General features: G+C 40.8%; 1 protein-coding gene and 1 long non-coding RNA gene across 2 annotated transcripts in view; both read right to left on the minus strand.

Annotated features, from left to right (window-relative positions):
* LOC104963762 (forkhead box protein P1-like) overlaps positions 1–14,197 on the minus strand; it is a 924,791-nt gene that overhangs the window by 4,183 nt on the left and 906,411 nt on the right. The window lies entirely within an intron of this gene.
* On the minus strand, positions 6,011–6,477 carry LOC104963751 (uncharacterized). The gene is made up of 2 exons (XR_800346.1): positions 6,236–6,477; positions 6,011–6,147 (listed from the first exon to the last, which is right to left on the minus strand). It is a non-coding gene; the product is annotated as an uncharacterized lncRNA (long non-coding RNA).

The raw sequence follows: 14,197 nt of genomic DNA on the forward strand, positions 1-14,197 counted from the left end.
ACTAAATAAAAATTATCAGTGTAAGCTGAATGCGGCTAAAAGAAAAACGGGTGGGGGGGGGCGGGGGGGGGGGGGGGGGGGGGGGGGGGGGGGGGGGGGGGGGGGGGGGGGGGGGGGGGGGGGGGGGGGGGGGGGGGGGGGGGGGGGGGGACGACCATGCTGTGGAGAAAATCGTCTTTGCTTTCCGATGTATTACAGAACGTTAGCTACAACAGGTACGCACACCTACAACCTTCCATTGCCTGCACGCACACGCTAACTCAACGGTCCGTGATCGATAGAATATTGACAATAACAACCGACCGTCGGGGTAGCATTTGCTTGGCATTTCCGGGAATTTCTCCACTGGTTAACATTGGTTAACAATACCGTGTAACTGTTACGTTTGAAGGGACGAAATCGTGACATCTTCACGTCTCCCAGCATGGAAAATCGTCACATGTTCACGTCTTGCCGTGATATCGGGTTGGTGTGTGGGTGATTCGGGTTCCAGTGCCGGATGAGCTACATCCAGGGGTTAAATTGAACCGGGGCTGTCCGGGGCTCAGCCCCGGCACATAGGACGATGCTCTGACGTCATCACCCTCGCTCATTTGTCATTTGTTTAAGCCATATGTTAAAACATCTCTCGTTGTTAATATAGACTTTATTTAGGGTCGATATGTGTTGACTTTACTTTAAAATAGCAGATCTCTGTGACAGGATATCGTTTTTCCGCTTAGTGAACATGTGTCTCTGCTCCGATCAGGAGCTGCAGCACTGCGGCTCCTTCGTGCAGAGTCTGCAGCAGTGTGTGAACATAACCAATAACCTACCATAGCCAATAACAAATCAATGTAACTTATTTTATTTTTGTTGTTCATTCATATTTTATTTTACCTAGTTAACATTTATTTATGCATATTTTTGTATCTCTCAGGTTTTAAACGATATTTTTGGTTTACTGTCCTTTAGTATCCGCCCCCCTCTCGCACCTCCACACAGAGCCCCCCCACATATCAAATCCCAACTTAACCCCTGGCTACACCTGTCTGATGAGCTGCCCCTGCTGAAAAGAATACAAGAGGAGCCAAGCCGGATATGTCTCGCTCTCTCACTCCTCTGGGCACAGCCTCTGGGACCTGAGGCTGGTTCCTTTCACAATATTGTTTATTAAGAATAAACAATCGTTATATTCTAACCCCTCTTCTGGCCTCCCTGCTTTTTGTTGCAGACCAGGAGCCGGGTTGTAACAATAGGCAAATATGGGCGTCGTTACGTGAAGCCCGCAAAAGCTGCACCGCATTTCGAGTTGATTGTGATTTATAAAGGGAAACCGGCGTAGGACATGCCGTAGGCAAGTTCTGCGCCGGTAAGTAGTGTTTTATGAATCGGAAAATGTCTGTGCGTATTTATTTGCTTTGTGCTACGTAAGCAACCTTCCCACGTGAATCCTACGTAATGCTTTATAAATGAGGCCCCGTTATTGCAATGTTCCTACTCACAATGTTCCCCTCAACATACATCTGCGAATCAGCATTTTCTTCAATGAATGCTATCAAGAGCCAGGACAGGAACAGACTTGCACATCTTGGACAGTGCCTCAGGATTGCCACAACAGAATACAGCCCAACATCAGAGAGGTTGCCTCATCCCGCCGCTCTCACTTCTCTCACTGGTTGGTGAATGAACAACATCAATTTATTTTTGCAATTTGTCAATTCTATTATGGTATAATAATTATTAAGACAAAAATAACCATTTCATATTTTGTACTTATATTTTATATATACATTTATTTCCTAAATAAAATTCTACGCAGCGTAATTAAAACAAATTAATAAAATGAGAGAGCAAAAACCTTGGATAATGCTGAGAGATTCACACTCAAATGCAGAGAGATTAACACAGAAAGCGTTTTTTATATAAATGTAACAACACTCAAATATGTTTTTGATGTAACTATTTGTGTGTGGATCAGAAATATATTTGTGAAACTTTTTTACATTTATAAATAGATAAGTTTTTGTGTGTGCATTGACAAATATGTGTGTGGATGGAGACATTTATATCAGGAATTACATTTGTGTATCCTTCTGTGTGCATTTAATTATTTTTGAGACTGATCTGACCCCATAGGATGGTGAGGGCTATGGCGTCGTCTGTGGACCTGTTTGCTCTGTAGGCAAACTGCAGGGGGTCCAGAAAGTCAGGGAGGGAGGAGGTGATGAATGTTTTGTCTAACCACTCAAAGCACTTCATGATGATGGAAGTAGGTGGAATAAGTAGTCATTAAGGCTGGTGGTTTTAGGCTTTTCGAGGACAGGAACGATGGAGGAGTTTTTGAAACATGTGGGGACTACAGACTGCAGCAGTGACCTGGTGAAGATGTCTGTGAACACCTGCACTGCACACACCCTGAGAACACGGCCAGGGATGCCATCAGGTCCAGGAGCCTTGTGTGGATTAACCCTTTTAAAGGTTTTGCACACATCTGCCCTGTTTAAAACAAAAGGGAAGGGCTCCTGGGCCTTCTGTGTCTCTACAGCCTGGCTGCTCTCAAAATGTGCATAAGACTGTGTTTCCTCAGTCTCACTTGCACTCCGGCCCGGGATTGCCGCTTTGTTTTCCTTCTGCGCCGCTCAGGTACAGCAGCAACAACAACAACAGATAGGCATGGCCACTCCACATTGTTTGCCAGTCACGGTGATAGACTGCTGTCCACCAAGTTTCTGATGTGAAGTTCCTTTCTACCATATTGTATGGTTTGGTTTGCTCGCATGTTGTCAACCATGTTAAAAAGACACACTGAAATGTTAACAAACACTGTAATAAAACGAAAGAAATGCAAAGTTGGAGCCGAGCTAGAAACACGGCAGTCATACACAGCACCATCTTCATTACAACCAGTGGTTGACACTTGACAGATTGATAATTTCTTCTTTAATATTCCACTAGAAGACCTTTTTCTTGCAGCTGATCAAATATAAACAACAAAAGAAAACACGTAACCAAACAACAATAGAACAAATGCAATATTTACCTTTTAGCAAACAAATACAATTGTAAATCTATTGTACTTTGCCCTCTGACCTTTATGTGTATGTTTTCATTTTTTAATATTATGCATGCCTAAGAGTCATTAAGGATTTTTTGTGTTAGACCATCGTGGTTGTGTTAGTAATGGAGTGTGGACAGCAGGATTAAACATCAATAAATCTTTCCACCTACATATTAAAATATCTAATCCAATCATTAAACTTTCTCTTTAGAAAATATAACTGAACATGCAGCTTCACATTTGCACAGTTGCAGAAACAGGGCCACTTTGAGTTCAGTGCTGTGCTCAAGGGAACATTGACACAGTAGATTAGTGTTTTTATACACTTTAATTCACTGGTTTTGCAGCTTGTTGCTCTACGTAGGTGACTTTCTAACCTCAAAACTATGACCACACCCCAGCTCTGAACGAAACTTAAGCTCTTTAAACCAGCTGCCAATCAAGCCCAACAATGTGGTTTACCTTTTCACTTTCTCTTCACGCCACTCCACATGCTGAGAGAGCTGAATAGGAATTTAAACACTAAAACATCAGAGTTGACAGTTGACCTTGTTGATCTCTTGTGATCACGTTGTGAGCTACGCATTGTAATGTTAAAGTGCTCCTGTTCGTAATGTTGTCTTTTTTTTTGATTGATTTCTGAATTTATCTCTGTTATTATGTTCAATAGTCGCTATTTTTTCTTTATGACGATTTTTTTGTTCTAGTCACTGCAAAATAACGAATAGTTCCAGGCCCTGCACAATACATATAGTTCCCATCACTGCACGATAACAAAAAGTACCAGTCAGTGCATAATAAAAAATTATTCCAGTTAGTTTCCAATTAGAAATACTACCAGTCACTGCACAATACCAAAAAGTATAAGTCACTGCCCAATTACTGCATGGTGAAAAATAGTACCAGTCCCTGCATGATACCAAATAGGCACTGCACAATACGGATTGTTCAAGTCACTTCAAAATAACAAATAGTTCAAGCCACTGCACAGAATACTTTTTTCTTTTCACTGCTTCAAATAACAAATAGTTCAAGGCACTGCAGAATATGGATTGATCGAGTCCCTGTACAATACAAAACATTTCCAATTAATGCAAATTAAAAAATAGTTCCAGTCACTGCATAATACCAATTTGTTCCAGTCACTGCATGATACAAAATAGTTCCAGTCACTGTGTATTAACAACGTTCTGGTAACTGGGTGACAACAAATAGTTCCAGTCACTGCACGGTAACAGTAGTTCAAAACACTGAATGGAAAATATTGTTCTAGTCACTGCTCAATAACAAATCATTCAAGTCACTGCATGGTGATAAATAGTATCAGTCCCTGCATGATACCAAATAGTTCCAGTCATTGCACGATAACAAAAAGTGCCAGTCACTTCACAATAAAAAATTGTTTCAGTCAATGCATGATACTAAATAGTTCCATTCGCTGCACAATGCCAAATAGTTCGGGTCCCTTCCCAATAATAAATAGTACCAGTCACTGTATGGCGTTGTATTTGTGCCTCTATCCTGAGCACGCAATGAAACATGTTGAGCATAGAAAATGCTATTGAGCGCGCACTTGAAGATTTTTGAGCACAGAGAAATATGTTTTCTCTCATAAAACTCCTGCTCCGTGCGCAAGCAGACCGCTGCACGCGCTCTCTCTCCCTCGCTCGCTCTACCTCTCCAGCCTGTGCGCGCTCAGCTTTGCCTGCGCTCGCTCAAGTTGTCACAGCGTTACAAATGTGCCACAAATTCATCCAATCGGAGAACTCGAGAAGGTCAATTCTGATTGGCTGGTCCAGCGCCATGTATAGAGAAGAGTTGCGACAGCGGAAGTCCAAAAATGCTTGATCGTCACGTGGTTCAGAGAGACTCAGAAAGTTCCCGGAAGTCTTTGGCAGGCCATCTGAATCACGATTTGAATGCATTAATAACAGGATAGAAATGCAATTTTTGGTAATTAGTGGTCAATAAAGTTTTGATTTGCAATATGTATACAACATATATATATGTGTATGTAGTTACATCAATGTGTTTGTTTGTTTTTTAAAGTAAAATGCGCTAATATTTGAGGATTAAGATAAAATAAGGAGTACTTTATGATACCAATTGGGGAAATGTTTACGCTGCAGCAGCAAAAGACAAGGCATTGTACATTAGACAGTTAAAAGACTAGAATTAAACAATCGAAAATGTAAACATCTTAAATAGAAATAACATAGCATTACAAAAAGTAGAAAATATATAGATAGTGTGAACAGCTATCTTACCTGTTAACATATACATGTTAGGCTAACGTTGCCTTGGTTACAGGGCCTGTTGCTGTTGTTTATTGCTTTGAATTCTTTAAAACAAATATTATCTTCTTAAACTTGTATGAGTCAAGAACATCACATCCTTATTGATATATTTAGAGGGAGGGAAGGAAGGTTTCAAAATTCAGATTAGAATCATTTCTACCATTTCTTTAATTCATGGTGGTTTCAGTAATCCCATGGTAATTGAGGACGTAAGTAATCTAAATGACAAATGTAATCTTTATGACTTTCAGAAAGGACAGGGGGCCGACAGGTGACTATCAATGATTGTCAACTGACAGCACAATAAGTCAAAGGGCTAGCAGCAGCAGCAGCAGCAGCAGCAGCATGATGATGTTAAATGTGTTGTTTTAGAAACATCCATGTAAATAAATGGAATTCAATAAACATTTAATAGCATGCATGCAGTTTGTCAGTGCCTTTTCCTCTGTGTTGTCCTGGCATATAGTCTCCCCCATGGTTTGCTGTGCTGCCAGGGATGCTCCAATCGCTCAGAGAAAGGAGTATGAATGTACGGTTTCCCCACTGACACAGAGAGGAGGAAAGAATGGCTGACTCAAGTCAGCAGGAGCAATTTAACTATCACAAAAGACAACAACAGCAACAACAACATGTGAGGTAATCATATTTTCACAAAACAAAGACCACGCCATTTGGAAGCTTAATGTCTGTTTAATCAAAAATAAGGAACAGGGAGAGGCTTGCAAAACTCTGGGAGGTGAGACTCAGGTGCAGGGTGAGGGTCTCATTGCAGGTCTTCAGGCTCCATTGAATCCCCCTGGGGTTCTTGTGCTGAAAGAGGGAGAAAAAGACAGGAGAAAGGGTTAGATACATCTATCAACCTATAGGATGGGAAATTGCTGACCTATTTGAAACTTACCTTGTGTTTTCACTCTCACTTAAGTCCCTCTCCTTTTGCCATCAATCCAACATCAGCTGAGCTGCAACATAATACAGAGAGGTAATAATCAACAGAATCACAAGGACATTATATGGCTCTGCTAAAAACACTCACCCATAGGTTACGTTTTTGTTTACTGTTTGGAAGTCTCAAATATACACTCTAAATCCATATCAATAGCGATGTATCACAAAAATAGCTCTCTTCCTTATTATTGTGTAACGTTAACAATAATATACTAGCTTGAACTCCAAGATGGATATCCTCATTTCACCACCTCCACCCACTACAATCACAATGTTATATGTAACTCCCTCCACCCCGGATAAAAGCATGTTTAGAAGCCCCTTTTCTCTAATTCCACAACATTAAGAGAACGGCTTAATAGGCTGTTCATTGTTAACGTGTGTTGCTAACCTTATCCGGTATCCTAGCTATGTTGCCAGCTAGCAAACTCAGGCATTGACAATAACGTGATATCAGAAAACTAGAAATGTATAACTCACCTGACACTGTGGCGTACTATTCTCTTCATTCGAGTCTGTCATGTCCTGTAAATGCATGTGTAAATTTCAACAACGGATGTGTAATAAGAACGTCAACAGCCTGATGGCAACCGAAAATCCCTCTCTCATCTAAGATATGATTGGAGACGACCAGCCAATCAGAAATGACCTTCTCGAGTTCTCCGATTGGTTGGTTTTGTGGCACATTTGTAACGCTGTGACAATTTGAGCGAGCGCGCAGGCAAAGTTGAGCACGCACAGGCTGGAGAGGTCGAGCGAGCGAGGGAGAGAGAGCGCGTGCAGCGGTCTGCCTGCCACGGAGCAGGAGTTTTATGAGAGAAAATATATTTCTCTGTGCTCAAAAATGTTCAAGTGCGCGCTCAATCGCATTTTCTATGCTCAACATGTTTCATTGCGTGCTCAGGATAGAGGCACACATATAACACCATGGCGTCGTAGGACCGTTTAGCGAGAGCGCGTATGTTTTGGATTAGGCCAACCGGCTGACTCAAACCCAGGTTAGGTTGAACCAGCTTCGTAGTACATGCCTCTGATCTCCGTTCAGAAAACCCGCATTTTAAAAGGTTTGGACACTTATCAAAGCATTAATTCATGGTTTTTAATAACCATTATCAGTATTTTGCTCCTTCGGCATCATTTTGAAACGTGTATTACAATTAAATCACGGTAAAATATGTAAATATTGTGGTAGTTGAGTCTACCACAGTATTTACATGGATATAAGCCCCGCCCCCTCTCCAGCACGTCCTGTTTGAATGACAGGAGTAAACACAGCTGACAGCCGCATTGAAACTCCAGCGATTAGAGCAATGCGAATATTCGCATTGCGTCCGTTGTGAACGCAGCATAATGCAGTTCAGAAACCATGGCCGTCATGGCCGCCGTGAAAATCCTACCCTGGATCAGACACTTTTGAACAGAGGCCTGTACTATGAAGCCGGACTTTCGCTTAGCGAGCTAACTTCAGGGAAAACTTGGGGTTTCCGGTCCTACGACGCTGGTTCATTTCTTACCGGGCTAGATCTCCATGGTAACTTATGCTGAACGGCTAACCTGAGCAGGTTAGGTTCCAGGATAAGAGATCAACTCAGTGAAAGCACTGCCTGCTGACCAATCAGAGCTCAGTGTGCAGAGTTTAAAGCGATCAAGTCATATTACAGGAGAAAGGAAATACAGAAAAGCTGCCGTTGCAGGAAAGACGGCCGGCAGAAATCAGCGACTGTGTGAACGTGAACATGAATAGAATATCACCTCCCATCTTCAGAGCAATCTGACTATTATAACATTAGCGTTAAGAGAGCTTACTTAAATATCTGCCACAACATAAGTAACCGGATCAAAGTAACATTACGTACAGTCTGCGTGAGTGCAGACGTCGATGTGTCCCATTATCATTCATATCACATCATAATGTATCATATATCTCCTTATCTGAGTCAGCTNGCAACCTAACCTGCTCCGGTGCAGGTTAGCCGCTAAGCATAAGTTACCATGGAGATCTAGCCTGCTAAAAAGAGAACCAGCTTCTTAGGAGCGGAAACCCAGAGTTAACCTGAAGTTAGCCGCTAAGAGAACATCCGGCTTCGTAGTACAGGCCTCTGGGGCGTATACTACGAAGCAGGATTTTCGCAGGCCTCAGGTTAGGTTGCAGGCTAAGAGCTCAACTCAGTGAAAGCACTGCCTGCTGACCAATCAGAGCTCAGTGTGCAGAGTTTAAAGCGATCAAGTCATATTACAGGAGAAAGGAAATACAGAAAAGCTGCCGTTGCAGGAAAGACGGCCGGCAAAAATCACCGACTGTGTGAACGTGAACATTAATAGAATATCACCTCCCATCTTCAGAGCAATCTGACTATTATAACATTAGCGTTAAGAGAGCTTACTTAAATATCTGCCACAACATAAGTAACCGGATCAAAGTAACATTACGTACAGTCCGCGGCACTGTGAGTGCAGACGTCGATGTGTCCCATTATCATTCATATCAATCATAATGTATCATATATCTCCTTATCTGAGTCAGCTTGAGCCGTATCTGGCCGTGCAACACTCACAGTGTCACATACTGTATGCAGAAGTATTATTTTAAGCAACACATTAAGTTGACGAAGCACTCGAGTCAAATGTAATTAAAGTCAGATCCACTTGTGTCTTAGACGGGGCAGTGATATCATAAACCTGTTAATGTACGCATTCAAACACTTTTTCTTTTACCAGCTGTATTCACCTTGCAGATGCAGCTACTGTATGTGGCTTTTATCCTGGATAAAGTGTTTAAGTCATGGATGTTTAAAGTTTAACTTCTTCATATGTCTAATATTATAGTTGACTTTTCATTCAGGTAGTATGACGCTGCTCTGTCAGTACGCTTCTCCATGTTTGTGATTGGTCAAATGTTGCTAACCCCGTCCCTTTCATGTGAACGCGCACTCAGCCGGACAGAGAAACCCTGGCTTGAGTTACCAAGTTGATAACCGGCGTCGTAGGACCGCTTAGCAAGAGCGTGTTTGTTTTGGATTAGGTAAACCGGGTAACTCAAACAAATCCAGGTTAGGTTGAACTGGATTCGTAGTACAGGCCTCAGGTGAAACAGTCATACATGTAAAAGGGTAAACAACATGGTCTGTCTAACATCTTGAGTTTATCTACAAGTAGTAAATTAAACATGAACGTTATGACCGTGTTTGCAGATGAAAATATGCATTTAGAAGAGATATCTAACAGATCATCTGTAGCTTTGATAAGCATTTGACAGCGTAAATATTGCAATGACACAGCCAGTGTAAAGACAGAAACAGCATCACATCACAATGAGAAGCTGGAGATAGATTGACAGCTCACAATAAGCATTCAGGAGCACATTTTCATAGTGGCCCAACCTTGTATAGACAATTTCTGTGTCAGTCACGTGATGCCAGGGGGCCCAAAAAGAAATCTGAAAAGCAGCCTATGCATTTTCTTTCAGGCAAATCAACTTCTAAATTGAAATGCTCTTTTGGCCCTGTGGATGTGGAAGATTGCTGTAGGATCTGAGAAATGTCTACCTGAATTTGAGCACTATTTGGGTTAATGCACAGCTGAAAAAACGTTCACAGGAATGAACAGCATGACACTTTATTAAGTTACATTTCAGAGGTTTTTTATAGAAAAAGAAATGTGGCAAAATGTGCAGTTCCACTTCAGTTTATACATAGTTGTCTTTTCAAGTGGGGCCTCAGTTCAGATTCTTCTCAGGGCCCTATCAATGTTCAATTCTCTCAAAAATGATTAGAACATAGTGACAGTAACACATCACAATAATCAATGTCTTATTTATGTCTCTGATTAAGTCTTGTCTTGGTGCAGTATGAAAGATACCTTGTGATAATGAAGTCATTTATTTTGATATTTATATTTGAAATGTTTGACAAGGCTGAATTACCAGCTGGGCAATGTGGAATACTGCCCCGAGGGTTAGGCTAACCCTAACCCAGAGGACCTCCCTGGTGCACTAAAAGCAAAATATAAATGTCTGAAAATTGTATTCACATATTATAATTTTAAGGGCCTTAATGAGGCTCCCACTTTATTATTCATGTTTGAGACCCTGTCTTAGGATAGGGCCTTGTGTCAAAATAGGGTTTTTAGTACCTTTTCATATTTAACATTTAGTAAAATAATATAGCCTATTTAAAACACGCCAGTTGGAACAGGTCTATTGGTGGGCTTCGATAGGTGCAAAAAAAAAACTCAAACTCCACACAGCTCTTCTTTCAATTCACACGCAAGGTGGAACTGATCAGAGGAATGTTTTGTGTGAAAATCAAAGGACATACAGACTTCCTTCCATTTTATTATGAAATTCTTTCATGTTTACACTGCAGTAATATCTGGGTCTAAGCAAATATAATAAAGCTGCTATATGTCTGCATAGTTAAACACAACTGGATGTACACAATTCACAAAGTTGGAGAGGCCACAGAGTCTCATTTGCCCAAGGGGCCTTAGCCATGTGTAGCCAGGGTCTTAGTAACACTGAGGTCCATGGTTCAAATCCCTGCAGCTCCACCTGATGACCAAAATAAATGTGGTAACCACATCAGTAAGTAAATCATTTCGACAAGCAAACCAAATAATTTATTATATATTGCATTTTAATGGAATCTCCCCTAAAAGATGTTCCAAGCTTCACAACGGTCCTAAGTAAATCTCATTATTAAGATATATAATAACATGTTTTTTTACTAACAATCAAATACTGTAAATCAATCAGCTGTGATGAACCAGCATGTACTGTGTATGTTGAAGACATGAAACAGAAGGCATGAGTTTTAGGTGTTTTTATAGATACGGCCCTGCATGTCTTTGTTTCACTGAGAAATGATAGAGAAATAAGTCTGCTACACAGACAGGTGCATCACTGAATGGCCAGCGTGTTTTCTAACCCGTGTAAAACATGTGTATTGTGGCTATTTAATCTTAACATTTCCTGTTTGTGTGGTAAATGTAGGTGATGCCACAGACCTGACACAACATCCAATTGACGCTGTTTGACTCCAGAAGAGGGGGCTGATGGGTGCGTTTCTAAGGAACCCCCTCAGCTTTGAACACAGTAAAGGCAGAATCTAGCAGGAAATTATGCGATGTTGCCTTCAAAAATAAAAGCATTCCCAAGGGGGAAGTCTTAGTACACTGAATGTTCTTTTGTATTATGTTTTCTCTTTAGTATGACTTTGATGTGAAACAGAAACAAAGGGTGCTCCAATGAAGACATTATATTGATATATTTCATAAAAAGCAAACCGAAATGTTTAAAGATACATATAGCTGTCTTCAGAATGATTAGTTGTGATTGCAGCAAAATTGTCAAGACTGATTTATTTGAAATACTACATGTGTTTTTGACTGCATAATCTACTTACACAGATAATCTATTTAAATATTCAGGGATGGACAGTTTGTAATGTTTAATAACACTTTTAAAAGTAATTACATCTATATTTAAATTAAATTTAAATTAATTTGATATAAAAAACAAGTAAACATCTTCACACAAATCTAGTTCATGTGTTTGCATAGATGTCATATGTGCTTCATATAAGATCTGCTTTCAAAGTGCTGCGTTTGGAAAGAGTTGCAGCGCTCCTGCTTTTTATTTTGAAAGGTTTCGCTGGAAGTCATTTTGGTTTAACTTGACTCTCTTGACAGTAGCGCGAGCCCCGGGCTTCCAAATAAGGAATCCGGCTGTTGCTGCGCGCGGACACAACGATGCTCCAGAGCCGCGAGCTGGGAACGGCGGTTCCCGAGATGCGCGCGAGTCCTCTTTGATTTTCCGCTCAGTTAAACGTTACATTCCTGGAAGAGTGAAACGTGAAGAAGATGTGGAGAAAATAACTTCTGAAACTAAACATTTGGAATAACACAACAACTAATGTGGAAAGGACTTTCCCTTCATACATTAAAGAAGAGCGGAGGACGTTTTATTTTGGAAGAATGTAAGAAAAATATCTGTCGGTAAATACATTCGGGATTTTCTGAACCTATTTTACGCACTCATCAGTCGGAACTAACGGACATCCAGAACTCCTCCTGACCCACCCCTCCTATTTACCCCAGTCTTAATTCCTATATTTGTCTCAGAAGAAAAGGACAGTACAGTCACCGTAAGGCTTTCTGTGGACTTATCCTTGGACTTATCCCCGGGCTTTTGGAATTTGTGAAATCCCTGTGAACGCAAGGAGCTCTGACAGAATGCTTCAAAAGGACCGTTAACTTACTCAAGGTAAATTCAAATTTTTGTAATGAATGATTTTGACTCTTATTGACCTCTTTCTGCTCACCTTTAAGCTCACTGATTTTGTTGCTTCTGCGTTTTGTTTTGTTGAGATGCGTGTCGATTCTGTCACTGTTCCTGGGCGTTTTGAGGCAAAATGAGGAAAAGATAGGGACTGCTATTAAGTTTGTCGGCTTGTCGAGATTCCTTATTTTGGGTTGTTCTGGTCGTCCTTTTACTGTGGTGCTTGTATTCAGCTTAGGGAATACCACAGCATGTTCAGGTGCCACACACCCAGCCGCGCTCAGCCGCCTGGGCTTAGCCGTGAGAGAGACCTTTTTTCTCTGGGGATGCAGTGCTGCCAAACTTCGTTAAAAAACATTTATATGAAATAGTCTATTCTTACTTGGAAACATTAAAACTACCTTGAACCTTACTTAAGATATGTTCAGAATGAATACGTCTTTACATCGGCACATCCAAGACACATTCAGCAGAATTTATTTCATTTACATCTGTACTGTTTGAAATAAATCACTTAGAGCCAGAGATGTATGAACCTCTCAGAATGTTTTTCAAAGCAGTGTGTAGGTTTGCCAGTGAGCAAGGCTGCTGTTTTTAATGCAATATTTTTTATTTTAATCGAGTTTGACGTCTGGGTTCTCCATAAAAAAATGGGTGTTCATACATGGTGGATTACTTGTTCGAGTCTTCCATATGCCTAAACTAAAGACCTTCATATTTTTCTTTGACTTTTGAGTCTTTTTCCGAAAAACGGTCTCTTCACACTAACAACTCATCGCTCAGACTAAACAAAAAATCCATGGCATCCTTTATTATACGTTGTAATCATAATAGGTAATAGGTCTTTCGACCACATTGCCTTTAATTGTCACTTCATACACACTTTAAAGCCGGATATAATGATGAGCCATATTTAAATATATATTCCATGGATTTGTTTCTAAGTGATGAAATGCATGAAAAACTATTCTCAAGCATTATCTTAATATAAATAAAATGTATAATCCACATTGATGAGGCGGGGGAGATGGTGCCATGCTGCTGGGAGGAGGCAGTGGCACGGAGCTGATCTCTTTGCAGTGGAGTAGGCAGATGAGTGCTCTGAGCCAGTGCTGTGGCGCACTTTCAGTCAGTGTGGCTTCCCTCTTTGATGGCCAGCAGTGGTATTCGCCACAGAGAGGGTTGTCATTCACCTTCTGCTGCAAGGACCCTCCCTCAGCATGCTGCATGATGTGCATTCACAAAAATGTCCAAATGATGAGGGTAGGGTAGGTTGATTTTTTAGGAAACTTTCATAAACGTATTTTCGTTGGATTTCTGGTTAAGCTGAGAGATATTTTTGTACTTTGTGATTATTTGTTGACAAAAATATCCTTTAACCTCAGACATTTTCAAGTTACCTGATCATACTATCGGGGGCGCTATAGAAACACATCAGCCTGTCCCTTTTGATAAGACAGGTGAAATTGTAGCTCTCGAGCTGCCCTCATCACTGTTGATTTATAGCAACATAATGTTGGCTTTCTTACATGGGGACAGAGCTGGAAAAGCAGTCATACTGTTTATTCTGGTGAAAAGGTGTGTATTTTTCAACAAGTGACGACGTGGTCTTTGAAAGTCTAATAAAAAAGCAGACCA

The sequence above is a fragment of the Notothenia coriiceps genome, unplaced genomic scaffold, assembly GCF_000735185.1.
Source record: "Notothenia coriiceps isolate Sejong01 unplaced genomic scaffold, NC01 NC01_scaffold00036400, whole genome shotgun sequence".
NCBI lineage: Eukaryota > Metazoa > Chordata > Actinopteri > Perciformes > Nototheniidae > Notothenia > Notothenia coriiceps.